The sequence below is a fragment of the Vulpes vulpes genome, chromosome 13, assembly GCF_048418805.1.
Source record: "Vulpes vulpes isolate BD-2025 chromosome 13, VulVul3, whole genome shotgun sequence".
In the NCBI taxonomy this organism is placed as follows: Eukaryota; Metazoa; Chordata; class Mammalia; order Carnivora; family Canidae; genus Vulpes; species Vulpes vulpes.
In genome coordinates, this window is record NC_132792.1 from 129,300,102 (window position 1) to 129,317,526 (window position 17,425).

The 17,425-nt window shown below is 37.8% G+C and overlaps 1 protein-coding gene and 1 pseudogene across 2 annotated transcripts in view; one reads left to right on the plus strand and one right to left on the minus strand.

The window, feature by feature from the left end:
* POU2F1 (POU class 2 homeobox 1) overlaps positions 1–17,425 on the plus strand; it is a 175,299-nt gene that overhangs the window by 32,521 nt on the left and 125,353 nt on the right. The gene's annotated exons all lie outside the window — the stretch shown is intronic.
* On the minus strand, positions 7,936–8,278 carry LOC112923583 (large ribosomal subunit protein eL33 pseudogene; annotated as a pseudogene).

Below are 17,425 nucleotides of genomic sequence, written 5' to 3' on the forward strand. Positions count from 1 at the left end.
GTAGTGCTGAGGAATCATGTCTCATTTTGGGCATCAAATGGTTTCTCACTTTAAAATCTGACATTGGCACTACTTTTTCCTTGATTTAAGCAGAAAAACCAGCAAATGCTCATATGAGCATGAGAAAGATAACTTAAAAACAACCCCTTTTGAGGCATTGGCTCTGTTTTATTTGTTCTATGGAAAATAAAAACGAGGAAGAACATTACAATAACATGATATATACCTATGTCCAAATGATGAGAAGTAGATGGCAGTTTGGTTCAGTGTCAGTTACTATAATTCTTTCCCCTAGGAAAATATATTTCTTATGAGCCCCAATATTGATTTTCAGTTGGAAGTGTTGGAAATATACAGGGCTAAGAATATAGTAGCTTGAAATCTAAAGAAATTTGCTGAGAAGTAAAGTAAAGGTGTTAGTTATTAAACACTGAGGAAGAAGAGTTTTAGAGAAAATGGAAAATATGGACTATAAATGACTGGCTTTGTAGGAAATACTAAGGGATCTGTTTAGATAAGACTTTGGCAACTAGTTGTAATAATACCATCATTTATTTATCACTGATGTTGTGCCAGCACTTTGCTTAACTGTATTATTTTGTTTAATGCACAGGAGTCTTAGGATGCAGATGGTGTTTTAAACCCTCATTTTACAGCAGAGAAATCTTGAAATTTAAGTTAAATAACTTGCCCAAGGTTTCAAAGCTAAGCTATAAATATTAGAACTGAGATTTGAACCTAGGCACACTGATTCTTAGCCCCACTTTTAACCAGTATGCTCTACTGCCTCTGGTTGTGTTGTAACTTCAGAAGTGACCACAGATAAAATTTACCTCATTTTTTGTTATTTCTCATGGTGTGGGTACATCTCCATCTTTTGGGGGCAATGACTTAAGGGGACAAGAATCAGCAATTCCTCCCCATCACATTTTCTTCATTTTCTTTTCTCTCTCTCTCTCTTTTTTTTAAGATTTTATTTTTATTTATTCATGAGGGATACAGAGAGAGAGAGGGAGAAGTGGGCTTCCTGCAGGGTGCCCATTGCAGGACTCCATCTTCAGACCCTGAAATCACACCCTGAACCAAAGGCAGATGTTCAACCTCGGAGCCACCCAGGCATCCCTTTTCTTCCTTTTCTGAATGTGATCATTAGGTACTTTTTGTCATCCTGGTTATTATCTACTTCTATCCTTTATTTCCTTCATAGCAATTACCATAAATTGCAAATCCTTGTATAATTGCATTAATCTCTTTGTTTACTTTTTTTCTTCCTCACTAGTAATAATATCCTGTATTTAGCCTTTCCTAATGTCAGGTGTGTTCTGTATATTTTGACTGTTATGATTATTTCTAATAACTCTTTCAGATAACAGTTAAGAAAATTAAAGCATGAGGAGTTTAAGAACTTGCTTAAATTTACACAGGATACAGCATGGCTGTTGCTCTTAGAGGCTGACAAACTTTTTCTGTAAAGAGCCAGGTGGTAAATATTTTAAGCTTTTGAGACATTTCGAAAATATGATGTAGATTTTTTTTTTTTGGATGTGAGTACTTCTATAACAAGAGAGGGAACAAATTCCATGCATTTTTAATTTTTTTTAAATTTTTATTTATTTATGATAGTCACACACACACACACACAGAGAGAGAGAGAGAGAGAGAGAGGGGCAGAGACACAGGCAGAGGGAGAAGCAGGCTCCATGCACCGGGAGCCCGACATGGGATTCGATCCCGGGTCCCCAGGATCGCGCCCTGGGCCAAAGGCAGGCGCTAAACCGCTGCGCCACCCAGGGATCCCTCCATGCATTTTTAGTTACTGAAATTCGAAATACTGTAATTGGTTAAAAATTTTTGTAATACAGATCTATTAATGAGAATAATAGAATTATTGGGGGGCGGGGTAACATTTCACTTAACTGGAGTTCAAAGTTAGTGTTCCCTATCATCAAATCAATTGAAATGTTCTTCTGTAAAAACTATTTTTAACTTGTGGACCATACAAACCAGGCAGCCAGCCAAATTTTGCATGCAGTCTGTAGTTTGCCAACTCTTGTCCTTAACTGCTACCATGGTACTTAATATTACCAAGGTGGTGATTCTCCATCCAGGGTGCATGTTACAGTTACCTGGGAGCCTTAAATTAGAATTTCTGCCAATCATTATTGTGGGAGCTAGGGAAGCAGTGACAAACACAATACAAATCCCTGCTTTTATGAAACTAGCTAGTGTTAAATGCTAAGTAGGAAAATAAAACAGGGAAGGGAATATAGGGCAAGGTGTTTTGGGAGGATTGCAATTTTAGGTAGGGTGGTTAGGGAGGTTCTCCCTGGGAAGCTTTGAGGCCCCTGTGTACCTCTCCCCAGTGTCATCTTTTCCAAACCTTCAGGTAACCATCATTTTTCATAAATATGTAGTATAACTCTGAACAAGGCTTTTAAAACATGTGTAGATATGATAACATATTTTTGTGCAACTTTTTATGCATAACAATATTTTTCAAATTCATTTCATATTAATATGTATCACTTTAATCCTTTTACATATCAGTTATCTATCACTTTGTAACAAATCCACAAATTTACTGACTTAAAATAACAACCATTCATTATTGCTCAAGAGACTTGGGTCAGCTAGGTGACTCACTTATCATGGCTAGGCTTGTTCATGTATATCTATGGCCAGCTGGGTTGGCTGAAGTTTTGGTAGGTCAGAATGCTTTGGTGGAGACAACTTGTTCTCTGCTTCACATATTTTATCCTGTAGGAGGTTAGCCCAACATTGACTGAGCAAGGTCACAGGAGAGCAAGAGGAAGTGTGCAAGGCCTGGAGGGTGAGGCTAGGAACTGGCACGTTCTTTTATTAATACACATTAATGCACATTTCTACTGTTTCTAATTCTTGGCACTTATAAGCAAGGCTACTGTCGATAATGTTGTGTGCATCTCCTTGGATACATGCACTGCAAGAGTTTCATTAAGGTGTGTGTGTGAGAGAGAGAATGCATGTGCAAAATATGTATGTACTTACATAAACTGGAAGTGAAATTGTATGCTCATTTTTAGCTTGACTACATATTGCCAGAGTGACTGGATCAATTTACAATCCTACTAAGTAGTGTAGTTCTCATTGATGCACATCTTTGTGAAGAAGTTTTCGTTTTTTGCCAGCCCTCAATGGGTGTGAAATGGTATCTCTTAGAAGGTTTTGTATTTTCTTTATTATTGAGGTAAGCACCTTTTCATACCCTTATTGACCATTGTGTTTCTTTTGTGAATTGCCAGTTAATATATCTTACCCATTTTTTTAAGTAGTCTTTTTTTTTTTTTTAAGATTTTATTTATTTATTCATGAGAGACACAGAGAGAGGCAGAGACCTAGGCAGAGGGAGAAGCAGGCTCCATGTGGGGAGCCCGATGTGAACTCGATCCCAGGACTCCGGGATCATGCCCTGAGTCAAAGGCAGACGCTCAACTGCTGAGCCACCCAGGGGTCCCTATCTTACCATTTTTAACTGGATTGTTTTATCTTTCCTTGATTTGTAGGCAATTTTTTTGGATTCTAATCCTTTATTGGTTTTATGTGTTATAATACCCTTTCCCAGTCTGTGATTTGTCTTTGCATTTTTTTTGTCTTTGCATTTTTTTAAAAGAAGACTTTATTTGAGGGAGAGGGAGACCAAGGGGAGGAGAGGAACAGGGGGAGCAAGAGGGACAAGCAGACTTGGCAAAAGCACAGAGCCAGAAGGAGGGTGCCGTTGATCCCGGGACCCTGAGATCATAACCTCTGCTGAAAACCAGGGTCAGAAGCTTAACTGACTGCCCCCCTGGCTCCCCTGTCTTTCCATTACTTAAATGAACTCTTGATTTAAAAAGTTTTTAATTTAATTTAATTTTATTTTATTATTATTATTTTTAAAGTTTTTAATTTTAATACTGTTGAGGGACGCCTGGGTGGCTCAGCGGTTGAGCATCTGCCTTTGGCTCAGGGCCTGATCCCGGATTCCTGGGATCGAGTCCCACATCAGGCTCCTTGCATGGAGTCTGCTTCTCCTGTCTCTGCCTCTTTTTCTGTGTCTCTCATGAATAAATAAAAAAAAATCTTAGAAAAAAAAATTATTTTAATACTGTTGGATTTTAAGCCTTTCATGGTTTGTATTTTTTATGCCTTATTAAAGAAATATTTCTTTCCTTTTCCAATTTCAAAATCTTATATTTTCTGGAAGTTAAGAAGTTTGTTTTTTCACATTTTGGTCATAAATCAGCTTTGAATTTATTTTTGTGTATGGTGTGAGGTCAGGACATATATATGGATTTGCAGTTCTTCCAAGGCAATTTGTTGAATTGTTTTTTTCCATCTGCTTTTAAGCAATGTCAGCTCTGTCATACATGGAGTTTCTATGTGTACATAGGTTCTGCATTTCCTTTAATGTGAATTTTTTTATATAGTGTCAGGGAGGAAGACCTTTCTCTGCCCTGTAGTCCTTCCAGCTGGACGCAGAATCAAATTGACATGAGACAGATTAACAGGAGAAAATCAAATTTAATAGATGTATGTATGGGGCATCCATTCAGACATGAAATTCTGAAGACTGTAAAGCCACAGGAAGCTTCTAGGAGCTAAGGAAAAAGGGGAGGGGCCTGAGCACTCATAAGGGAGAAAACTCATTAGCAAAAAAATAAATGGATTTGTTTGGAAAAACAAGACTGTTCTGTTATGCAAATGATTACTTGAGTAAAGGGGGGCTCTGTTAATACACTGCTTGCTCCTTGTTACAGGCTCTCTTTTTCAGTGTAAATCTAGGCAGTTAGGGAGAAGGCAGAGAGCCTTCCTGCTTACTCTGGGTTTTTATTACTTTTAACTTGAAATCATCTTTATGCCAAAGGGGCATCTTCTGGGGCAGCCTGCCCAGGCCGCTACACAATAGAAATGCCTACTTTTCACTTTTGAAGCTGATACTTTTAGTTTCCTACAGTAATCCCCCATCATCTGTGGTTTTGCTTTCCATGGTTTCAGTTACCTACAGCCAGCCGTGGTCCAGAATCAGCTGATCCTCCTGACACTCGTCAGAAGGTCAGTAGTAGCCTAGTGCTACGTCACATGTGTACGTTATTCCCTCACTTCATCTCATCATGTAGGTATTTTATCACCTCGCATCATCACAAGAAGGGTGAGTATAGCACAATAAGATATTTTGAGAGGGTACATTCTCAAAACTTTTATTGCACTGTATTGTTACAACTGCTCTTTTTTATTATTATTGTTAATCTTTTACTGTGCCTAATTTTTATTTTATTTTTTGTGCCTAATTTTTAAATTAAACTTAATCATAGTTATGCATGTATGTATGTATGTGAAGAAAAAACTAGTATATACAGGGATTCTATACTATTGGAGGTTTCAGGCACCCGGTGGAGGTGGTGGAACATATCCACCATGGATAAAGAGTCACTGCTCTAATGTGTTATTGCCTAAGTAGTCCTGACTGAGATAGGGTCCTTAATTCCTTTGGATAATAATAATAGATATGTCTTTGTTGCTTAGTGTGTGCTAGATTTCTATTCTTAGTGCTTTAATGAATTTTAGTTCATTTGGTCCTCATAACCATACTATGAGTTAGCTGATTTTGTTCTCATTTTAGAGATGAATAAACTGAGGCACAGAGGAAGCCTGGGTAGCGGGGATTATGAACCCAACCCAGCTGGCCTGAGGGTCTCAGTTTTAACCATTAGGCTCTGCTCTCCTTCATTTGAATGAGTTTATAAGTTACTTTTCTAATCTGAAACATTTGAACCGTAGATTTAACTATATCTCAAGGAGAAAGTTTGTCCGATTACGGATGTTTAAGGAGGTAATTATTAGAATGAGGCAGGCAGGGCCATGAAGATTTATTGTAATTTGTTTTTAAAATTTATTTGGCTTCCTAAAATGGTCATCTTTGCAATTTCCTTCTCTCCCTTCACATTGCATGTAATGAAAATGTAGAAAATGATTTTGTCTTTTGGAAAATATTGTGTTTTCAAATTTCTGGACTTTATTTTTATTTTATTTTATTTTTAAGATTTATTTATTTATTTATTCATGAGAAACACAGGCAGAGGGAACCCGATGCGGGACTCAATCCTGGATCCTGGGATCATGACCAGAACCAAAGGCAGGCACCCAACCGCTGAGCTACCCAGGCATCCCTGAAATTTCTGAGTTTTATATCTGAGTGCTAGTAGAGGACTTCTCTGTGTGCAGTGAATGAGGTCAGTGAGCATGAACATTTATAGGTCAGAGACCCGGTGCTCTACATGGGTTATTGTTATTTTTTTAAACCAAGATCTAGGAGGAGGATATGGATATTGGAGCAACCTGGGAACACATTGTTTTGGATAATCTTGCCTCTTCCAGCTATGACTCTCAGAAGCATTCTTCATCAAAGCCTTGCCAGCTGTGGCCTCTGCATTCTTGACTTTCATGGCACTTGTTATTTATATCAGCTCTTTTGAAATTCATAGTTTAGAATTTAATTGTTTGATAGTACTTTTATTATTTTTCTGATTGCTGTGGAAATTGTCATATGTTCCTAACAATATTATTAATAAGCTTCTTAGGACAGGGATGGTATTTTATAGTTATTTGTAATCATGTGTTCTCTTAGCACAGTAGCCAACTGCAGTACAGTTGCTTAATTGTGTGTATGTGTGTTTTTACAGAAAGGGAGTGGGGGCAAAACCAGAAGGAGAGGGAGAGAGAGAATCCCAAGCAGGCTCCATGCTCAGGAGCTCTATCTCACAACTCTGAGATCATGACCTGAACTGAAATCAAGCACTGGATGTTTAACCAACTGAGCCACCCAGGCACCTCTGTTCTTTTTTTAATGTGGCTCAGTGAATAAGATCTGAGTGATAAAAGGCAACTTTATGTTCAACTTAAATTTTTGTGTTTTATTCAACAAAGTTGTTTAAATACATGCTTTGTTCAAAGAATTTCAAGAAACAAAAGGTGAATCAGAAACAGTTCTTGCCCTCAAAAGGAATAGGCTCTTAGAACAGTTTATAAATTGTAAATACAGTTGTTAATTTTGTGTACATAAGTATCCATCTTTCTTTCACAAAAGGAAGGGGCTAGAAATTATTTGTGATTTAATTAGGAAGCTCAAACCTACAAGGAAAAGGTCATCTAAGATAAGAATGTAGTAAGTTACAAAGCGCAGGGGCTCTGGGTGTTTATAGAGGAAGAAGTCATTTTGTATTAAGGATGCTGGAGAGAGACTGTGGGTCTTAGAAGCATGTGAGCTGAGTCCTGAAACAGGAATGCAGGATTTTGACAGGTGGATTAGGAGTGGAGGGTAGAATTGCATTTCAGAAAGATGGAACAATATGAACCAAGGTCTGGTGGAGGCAGAAAAAGCTGGCTCTGTTGGAGCAAAAGTAGTTCAATTTGGCTAGACAGACTATAGGGGTAAAAGCAAATAAGTTGGGGCCAATTTATGTAGGGTCTTAAATATCAGGCTAAGGTGTTTGGACTTAATTCAGTAGACAGTGGGGAGCCACTGAAGTTTTTTGAGTAATATGATCTGAGCCATTTGTTTGGAAGATTAATCTGATTGTATTAGAAGTAATGAATGAATGGGAAAATGAAAGTATTTTCCATTGTTGGATCAGTTTTTGTTTTCTATACAAAATATAATTAAAACAAATGTATGCTTAATTTAGTCATTAAAATAATGCTAAGAATCCTCATTAATTAATAAGTAATAAAAAATATATTTGTGTTCTTCAACTGCCTTTTAAAACTAGTTGAGGCCTTATTCACCTGTTGAATTCTAATTAAAAATTTTCTGTATGACTGGCATTTCTTTGGGGGCCTCCCCACTGTCAGAAGTACTTGTTGCATTTATTTTGTTTTAACAAAAATACAAGAGAACAAATCTATACATTTTTTTACTTTTCAGTACTTGATGCTTGAGGGGTACAGCACCTCATGGACTCTGTGGCCAATGACATTAGCAGGAAGGCTGCTTCAGAATTTAGCAGAATTTAACCATCCCATTGTTTCCATGATCACTAGTTGCTTTTCTCCAGATTATTCTGGGGTTGTTGGGTTTACCACCAGGAGTCACTGTGTTGTTGTGCTTTGCTTTGTACACATAAGCATATCTCTCGCCTAGATAGAATTCAGTTTCATCTCAAGCATAAATACCTTCAATTTTAAGAGCTGTGTGCTCCCTCTTGTTCTGGAGACCCCGCTTATCACCAGCAAAAATGGCCTTTGACCACAGCCTTCTAGGCATGTTTGTTGTTTTAGAAGCCCTTTTCCCAGCAGGCCTCCACAGGCTCCAAGAAGGCTGAAAAAGCAGAAGTACTTGGTGCATTTGGATTCTAATTAAATTTTTGCATTCAGGGGCACCTGGGTGGCTCAGTGGCTGAGTGTCTTCCCTTGGTTCAGGTCATGATCCCGGGGTCCTGGGATCAACTTCTGGGATCGAGTCCTGGATCTGGCCCTCTGAGGGCAGCCTGCTTCTCCCTCTGCCTGTCTCTGCCTCTCTCTCTCTCTCTCTGTGTGTCTCTCATGAATAAATAAAATCTTTTTTTTTTTTTAAAGGAAGTGAATTTTATAAGCTGAGAATTGAAATGTGGGAGCTCCAGCTATCATGTAGGCAAAGGCCAAGAGTGAGAAGGGCATTTCAGGCAGAGAGAACAGTATGCTCAAAGCTCCACCCCATGGAAAAGAATTTGGAGTAGTAGAGAACCTGAAAGGACAGTGTGGCCAGAATGTATTTTGATTACTGAGAAGTAAGATGAGGCTGGAGACTTAGGCAGAGACCAGATCTTGCAGAGCTGTTTAGGCCATATTAAGGATTTTTCATTTTATATAAAGTGCAGTGGGGAAAAAGGTGACAGTTGAAGGATGTTTGAGTTGAGGAGTGGCACAACTCCATTTATGTTTTAATCCTAAGTTGTCTTAGTATGTTTTAAAATACTAAGTTGTGATTAATAATACATCCAAAATCCAACTATTTCTTATCTTCACTAACCCACTCTGGTCTAAAGCTCATAAATTAACTGGTCTCTGCTTCCACCCTTGTAGCCCTTCAGCCTATTCTTGACATAGTCACCGGTATTTTCCTTTAAAATATTACAGCATGGGACGCCTGGGTGGCTCAGCGGTTGAGTGTCTGCGTTCAACCCAGGGCATGATCTTGGAATCCCGGGATCGAGTCTCATATCAGGCTCCCTGCATGGGGCCTGCTTCTCTCTCTGCCAATGTCTTTGTCTCTCTTGGTCTCTCATGAATAAATAAATAAAATCTTAAACAAAAAATAAAAATAAAAAAAATATTAGAGCATGATTCGCCTCTGCTCCAAGTCTTCTAGTGGTTTCACATTTTGTGCAATGTAAAGGCAGAGGCATGCCCCCAACTCAGGGCCTTTGTACTTGCTGTCCTTTGCCTACAATGCTTTCTCCAATATCTACATGGTTCACTTCCTAACCTTCAGGTCTTTATATAACTGGTGAATCTATCCTTGGCCAGACCCCATCCCTGCCCATCTTTCCCTACCTTCTCTTCAAAACACTATCCTCTCATATATTTTATTTTATTTTTTTGTTTAGAGATTTTATTTATTTATTCATGAGAGACACAGAAAGAGAGAGGCAGAGACACAGGCAGAGGGAGAAGCAGGCTCCATGCAGGGAGCCCAATGTGGGACTCAATCCCAGAACTCCAGGATCATGCCGTGGGCTAAAGGCAGATGGCTCAATCACTGAGCCACCCAGATGTCCCTTTCTCTCACATATTTTATATTAGAATTTAAGTTTCCCTAGGTAAAGGATTTTGTAAGAGAATTTCATGCACCAATGTTTTCTTAGTGCATGGAGTGCCTGACACATAGTAGACTTCCATGAAACTAGTTGAATGGATGAATGAATGAATGAATGGAGAATGGGTTGGAAGAGTCAAAAGTAAAAGCTGAGTAGAAGCTGAGAGAACATTTAAAAAGGCTCTTTGTATGAGAGATGATGTTGGCTGAGATGAAGGTTGTCCAAGATGCAGAGAAATGATGGATTCAAGATATGTTTTGGATATAGAATCAACAGGATAGTTCACAATAGTTAAAATAACTCAAGTTTTTACCTTAACAAATTTAATATTCTTTCCGTTAAACTGAATGAAACCTAATTGTTAGCTAGTAATATGTTAGTAACCAGATGAATTTTTTTTTTTTAAGTCTGTGTCTTTGGTGCTGTCATATTCACTGATGGCAGTAGATGTGATGAAGGTTAATAAGAATTTGATAAATATTTCGAGTGCTTAACATATTTGCATACTTTAAAAATTTAACATGTGAGATCATGCCTACGGAAGTGAGATGCATGTGATAGTTGTTTTAGTTAGCATGGAGTAGTGGTGGTTCTCAAATGGGGATGATTTTGCCCCCTAGGGGTTATGTGGCAATCTGTGGAGACATTTTTGTCGTAATAACCTGTAGTGTGGTATTCACGGCAGTAGTCATTGGAGGCCAGGTATGTTGCTAAACATCCTGCAGTACACAGATCAGCCCTCCTCCCTCCAGCACAATTATCTGGTCCAGAATGTTAGCAGTGCCCAGGTTGAGAAACCCTGCCTCAGGGATTAAAGCTTTATCAGTGCCAAATTTACAGTTATTCTGTTACATCCACAGGCTGGTACAACTAGAATGGCTGTGCTTAACTTACTTACTTACTTTCTTTCTTTCTTTTTTTTTTTTTTTTAAGATTTTAGTTATTTATTCATGAGAGACACAGAGAGAGAAAGGCAGAGACACAGGCAAAGAGAGAAGCAGGCTCCATGCAGGGAGCCCGACATGGGACTCAATCCCGGGACTCCAGGATCACGCCCTGGGCTAAAGGCAGGCATTAAACCGCTGAGCCACCCAGGCGTCCCTGTGCTTAACTTTCAAACAAATTTAGTATAACTGACACACATGCATGCTCATGTACTTAAATCCAGTTGAAAGCTACATCTTCGGGGATCCCTGGGTGGCTCAGGGGCTGAGCGCCTACCTTTGGCCCAGGGCATGATCCTAGAGTCTCAGGATCGAGTCCCACGTCAGGCTCCCTGCATGGAGCCTACTTCTCTCTCTGCCTGTGTCTCTGCCTCCTCCCTCTCTCTGTGTCTTTCATGAATAAATAAATAAAATATAGATAAAAAAGATTCTCTTAAAAAAAAAAAGCTACATCTTCAAAATAGTTCCCTTAAAAAGGTTATTTGTTTGTTTATGTGACCCTACCTCTTTTATAGTTGCTTTTGAGACCTGTGGGAAATTCTTTCAATCTCCTTATTGGTACCATATTTTTTTCTGAGTGTTTAGAAATATCCAGTACTTTCTGATTGTACTCTGATGAATAATGAGGTTGTGTATTAATTTTATTGTAAGATGAAATTGAGATAAATGACCGTAAAGAAATAATTGGTTCTAAACATAGTTTAAAAGTGATGTTTCTTCTAACACAGTATCTTCATCAGTAAATATTGAAGTAAATGTATATATTCTCATTTTGAAGAAGAGTAGTTATGTGTGAAAGTTCTAAAATGATTTTTTTTATTTTTGTTTATTTTTTATTTTTAAAGATTTTATTTATTTGTTCATGAGCAACACAGAGAGAGAGACAGAGAGGCAGAGACACAAGCCGGCTCCATGCACGGAGCCCGATGCAGGACTCGATCCTGGGTCTCCAGGATCACTCCCCAGGCTGCAGGCGGCGCCAAACCGCTGCGCCACCGGGGCTGCCCTCTAAAATGATTTAAAACTAAAGCTGTGTTTATTAGAATGTCAAATACTAAAAACATAGTTGTCTAGAATCATGGGAAACAGACATTCTTACATAATATTGCGAAGACAACTTGACAAAACTTTTGGACAGCAATTTGATTATACTATTAAATTTAAAAATGTTTGTACCCTTTCACTTAGGAATTCTGTCTCTAGCCGTTAATTTATAGAATCATTTAGACCAGTGAGCAAAGGAACACATATATAGTGCTATTTCTTAAAACTTTGTTAGTAAAGTGGGAAAAAATAGAAATAGCTCAAATATATAGTAATAGCACATTGGTCATTAATCCTTAGTGTGTCCTTTCAGTGGATTACTACTATATACTACCAAAAAATTTTTTTAAAGATTTTATTTATTCATGAGCGACACAGAGAGAGAGGCAGAGAGAGAAGCAGGCTTCATGCAGGGAGCTGGATGTGGAACTCGATCCCAGGACCCCAGGATCATGTCTTGAGCTGAAGGAGGATGCTCAACTGCTGAGCCATCCAGGTGTCCCTCCCAATTTTTTGAGATTTTTAAATTTATTTATTCATGATAGACATAGAGGCAGAGACACAGGCAGAGGGAGAAGTAGGCTCCATGCTGGGAGCCCTATGTGGGACTTGATCCTGGGACTCCAGGATCATCCCTGGGCCAAAGGCAGGTGCTGAACCGCTGAGCCACCCAGGGATCCCCTCCCTCAAAATTTTTGATATGAAAATTTTGATATGATACCTGACATGAAAGGAGGTACAAAATATATTAAATCGAGGTAGGAGTCTGTAAAAACAGCAGTCCCAAACTAGTATGTGTGGTATACAATACAAAATTATGTATGTAAGATACACATAGAAGAAAGACCTGGAAGAAAAAATACTAGATCTAACAGTAGGTGTAGAATAGCTTCCAGTATTTCAGACTTATTTGGTTGTTGTATAATGAATGTAGTGTTTTACAATCAGAAAAAAATAAACCTATTTTTAAAAAATATTTATTTACTTGAGAGAGAAGAGAGAGAGCAAGAGGAGGAGCAGAAGGAGAGGGCAGGCCCAACATGGGGCTCCATCCTAAAACCCCAAAAGACCATGACCTGAACCAAAACCAAGAGTTGGATGCCTAACCGACTGAGCCACCCAGAGCCCCCAAATAAATCAATTTTAAAGTCATGATCTTTTATTGTTTTGAAGCAACCTTTTGTATTAATACATAACATAGCTAAGGATCTTTGAGTCTTGTATTTATATTCATGAATACCTAAATTGGCCAAAGGTTCCTACATTTTTGTTCTCTATTTAAAGTTACTCACTCGTTTTTAAAAGTTTTTTAAGTCTTGACATTAAAGTGAAAGTGTCAGGGCAGGGATGGCTCAGTCAGTTAAGGGGCTGCCTTTGGCTCAGGTCATGATCTCAGGGTCCTGGGTTGGAACCCCCACATTGGGCTCCCTGCTTAGCAGGGAGCCTGCTTCTCCCTGGCCCTCTGCCCCCCTCCCCGCCCCACTCGTGCTATCTTGCTATCTCTCATAAACAAATCTCTAAAAATCAATCAATCAATCAATCTTAGGCTTTGAAATGTTCTAGAATGCTCATCTGTATTTATCCTGCAGGTGGTGCTGGTGTTTTTGCAGTGTTCCTGGGCACTGTTTATTACTCAAGTGTAATTCCCCTGAACTGGAAAATTATTTAATTATTGGTTCTGGGTATAGAATGCTATCTAATTATGTAATTGTTGAAAATCAGGTATTTTATTACTATTATTTCAAGAACTGTGGTATAGCAGAAAAAAATTGTAACTGGTTATAAGGACATAATTCATTTTGTTCCTTATTTGTCTAGGTTATTTCTCATTACAGTCTCTGGAAAAATTAATTTCAACCCTGAATGATACTCTCTAATTCCTTTAAAGTTCCAAAACTTCATCAAAACTGGCAAGAGAACTAATTTTTTCAAATGAATTCCTTTTGAAGTCCCCCCCTTTCTCTTCTCTTTGTGTGTTCAACTCCCCCGCTCTTCTCCCTCTCTTTCTCTCAGTCTGTCAAGTTCAAGAGCAGCTCAGATGCCATGAATTAGGTGAAACACAAAAGGGGGAAAGGAGACCCTTTTGAAGAACAAAGGCCTCCCATTAGGCTGCCATGTTCTTTTTTGACCAAACGTGCACCCTACATGGTTTCTATTGTTGTCCACATGCCCTGCACATAAGGTAAATACAGTAGATCCTCATTACCTCACGTTTTCCTCCTCTTCCTCCTATGCCACACACAACCAGTGAAGCTTTAGGTCTTTGATGTCTTTAAGCATTCTTATACAGTTGCTTTATCTCCTTTAAAGAACGACAGGGGTAGAAATGGAAGTGGAGAGCAATGCACACCAAGTAAAACTCCACACAGAGAGAAAATTAGCTGATAGAGAAGCTGCAACCCAAGAATCCAGGGCAGGTGGAAGGAACCAAAGATTTTACTGCTATTATTCTTCCACTCTGTGCCTTTTAATATCCTGTATTTTTAGGGTAATAACTTTGATTTACACTCCCTATAGATTGGTGAGTTAGTTTCTGCTTTCTTTGTCTATGTAACAAAACATACAAATGGGAATAAATTTAATTGCTGAGAACAGTTCTTGTAATAATGAGAAACTCTTGCTAATCTGCTCCTGCTTATTGGATGTTTGCTCTTTAGTGTCATGTAGATGGCTTAGCTGTAGGTTTGTTGTCTTAATGGTACTTTTCATTGGAATGGAGCTGAGAAATAAGATTTTTTTAATAAAAAGCTTTAAATAGGAAATAACAAAAGAGATAGCCTATGTAGAACAAACTTAAAACTTCAGAGAAAATTATTGAAATTTTATGTTATACGTACTTGAAATTTAGCCGGCTTATGGTCAAGTTGTTTTAATGTTGCTTTTGCAAATAGTGTATGATTCTAGATATTTGCCTACTGTTAATCATTGAGAAAAACATCAAGTTAGCAAATCTTTAGAAATGGACTTAATTCCTTGCAAAGATGATTAGAGTTTTGGACCGTGGTTTGATTTATTTTTATTCTCTTGAAGAAATTGGATAATAAGTGCTGTGTGGTAGGGTTCAGGGGACTGTCCAAAAGAGATGGAAGAGGGAGAAGGATGATGGGGGGAAAAAAGAGCAGTGTTTCCCTTTATTGTATTTTTAAATTAAAAATTGCAGTGTAGTGAAGAGCAAGGTTAGAATTTCTGACAATGTGTTTTATGTTTTAGCTGATGTTAAATTAATGGCGGGCAATTTGTGACAACATGCAGTTAGGGTGTCTGTCTTTTTAGGATCATAGGAGTCATTCAGTGGAGTAAAAAGAGCATTAAAAAAGTAATTTCTTTGTAGGGGCAGTAGTACCATTTTATTTTGAAAATTTCATGAATAAGTTTTTAGTATTTGTTTCTTTCCCCACGTGCATTCAAGTAAAAATACATAGTACAAGTAATCCTCCCGTCTTTTTTTTTTTTTTTTTTTGTCCTAAGGATTTCTTTTAGAATACTCAATCCTAGCTAGTGCACTTGAAAAAAAAAAATTAAATGTGTTAACTACTAGAGGAAATGTTTTGACCTTTAATGGACCCTGGATGTTGCTTTTCAGGAACTGTATCCCTTGGTTTCTTGTTTTTGGTGGGGGGGGGGGGGGGTACAGTGGTTTGCAAGAAATTCTTTGGTTTATATACTTGACAGCAGAATAAAAGGCAAAGAGCTTCTTGCTTTGTATTGTGTAGGAAATTACCATTTCTGTTGTCTGTGCAGGATGTTGTAAAGATGTAGCCAGGGAGTCTCAGAGGGGAGAGAGAGAGAGAGAGAGACTTGCAGTTCTAATCTTTTCTTGCTTTTGCCTCTGGTCATAGGATGGATTGTTTTTCTGCTTTTGTTCCTTGGGGTGGCATCTGTCTTCAGGAGAAATCACTTCACAGTCAAACACAGATTGCTGAACTGTGGCATTTTTGCTGTTACTGTTATCCTGAATTCACTGGGAACTGTTTTAATATAGGTGCATTTAAACACTTGTTATTTATGAATGGGGAGAGTTGGAGAGTGAAGTCTCATTCCTTATTAAATGCTCCATCTCCTGACCATCACCTTTCAAAAACACAATTCTGTCCTAGCACAAGGCTTTTTCACTAATGCCCGAATATTTATGCTAATCTGAAAGAGCCCCTGCAGCAGGGACTACACATTTACACACTTTCCACATGTAAAGAGACACTTATGAAATGGATGATTTCTTGACACTTTCTAGTTTAAGATTGTACCTTTCCAAGTTTTAGTATTGATTTTAACTTATTTCAGATGTTACACTCTGATGGGTTTAATGCCTACTTACAATGGTTCAGTTATTTAAGTAATTTAACATTTTAGGACTTTGTAGCTTTAAATTTAAAGAGATGCAAGTTTTTTACATATATGAAATGTCCTAGTAATGATGTTATTATAACAATAATAATAGTAATTAGAAAAGTGATAAATAATTTTAAAAATAGAAAAGAATCCTTAACCAGCAAAGTGGAAACAGAAGCATTTTAAACTAGTAGATCACCCATTTTCTTGAGACACCATTTGAACAGTTAGTTACTGGCAAGATTTTAAACGTTTAATGTATTTGTGACTAAAACCTTCCTTCTTAAGAATGCAGCGTAACTGCCACAACCTCACAGGGGTCTCATTGTATAGAACCAGACTTAAATGATGGCTGAAAGAGACAGAGCATAATAAGATTGGCCAAATCTATACTTATTGAAAGATTGAGCATGAAAAGATTTGGAGCTTTACAGTAGTTCAAGGAAGTAGGATTTATAAAAAAAATTGTGATGAGTGACTTTTTTTCTGACATGGGTAGATTTTGATTTAAAAACATCCAAGGGACTGGCAAGCTGTACCCTGGGGAGAGGGATGTGCAAGGAGGGAAGGAATCTGATGAAACAGGACTTTAGAAAGTTTCTGTGGAAGGCTTGGAACTGGGAATGGAGAAAAGAAATTAAAGAAATATTAAGAAAAATATTTTTATAGATATTTGTAAATTTTTATTTCTGCAAATGTTGATAGAAATAACACAGGAATGGCATCAAATGGGCCTCTAAGAATGAATTTTACATTTTTAATTGGAAGAAATAAAAAGCATGATATTTTATGACATGAAAATTCTATGAAATCAACATTTCTGTATCCATAAATAAAGTTATATTGGGACACAACCATACCCATATGTTTAGTATCATCAGTGTATCATGTATGACTGTACTTGTGCTACAGTGGCATAGGTAATTGCTCATAATGACTAAAGTGTTTGCTTCCTGGCCCTTTCCAGAACATATTTGCTATAATAAAGGATTGCCTGCAGGGTGGACTTTTTGCTAAGGTTAGGTATGTTTGCCATTTGTGGATGTTTTCTATATTTTTGTATATATTCATCAATAATCAATGCTTTTTCTAGTGAGTTGTTTCATTAATTCTGCAGAATGTGAGAATAATAAATATGGCCCTTTGGGGGGCTCCTTATTTTGGGGTGGAGGTGTTAATCTGGCTCATTAAGTATATTCCCTACTCATTAAGATTTCAGAAGATCAAACCATATTGAGGACTCATTCTAAACTTCTAAAATCTGCTAAGAGTTTTGTTGCACTCTTTGGAGCATGGGAG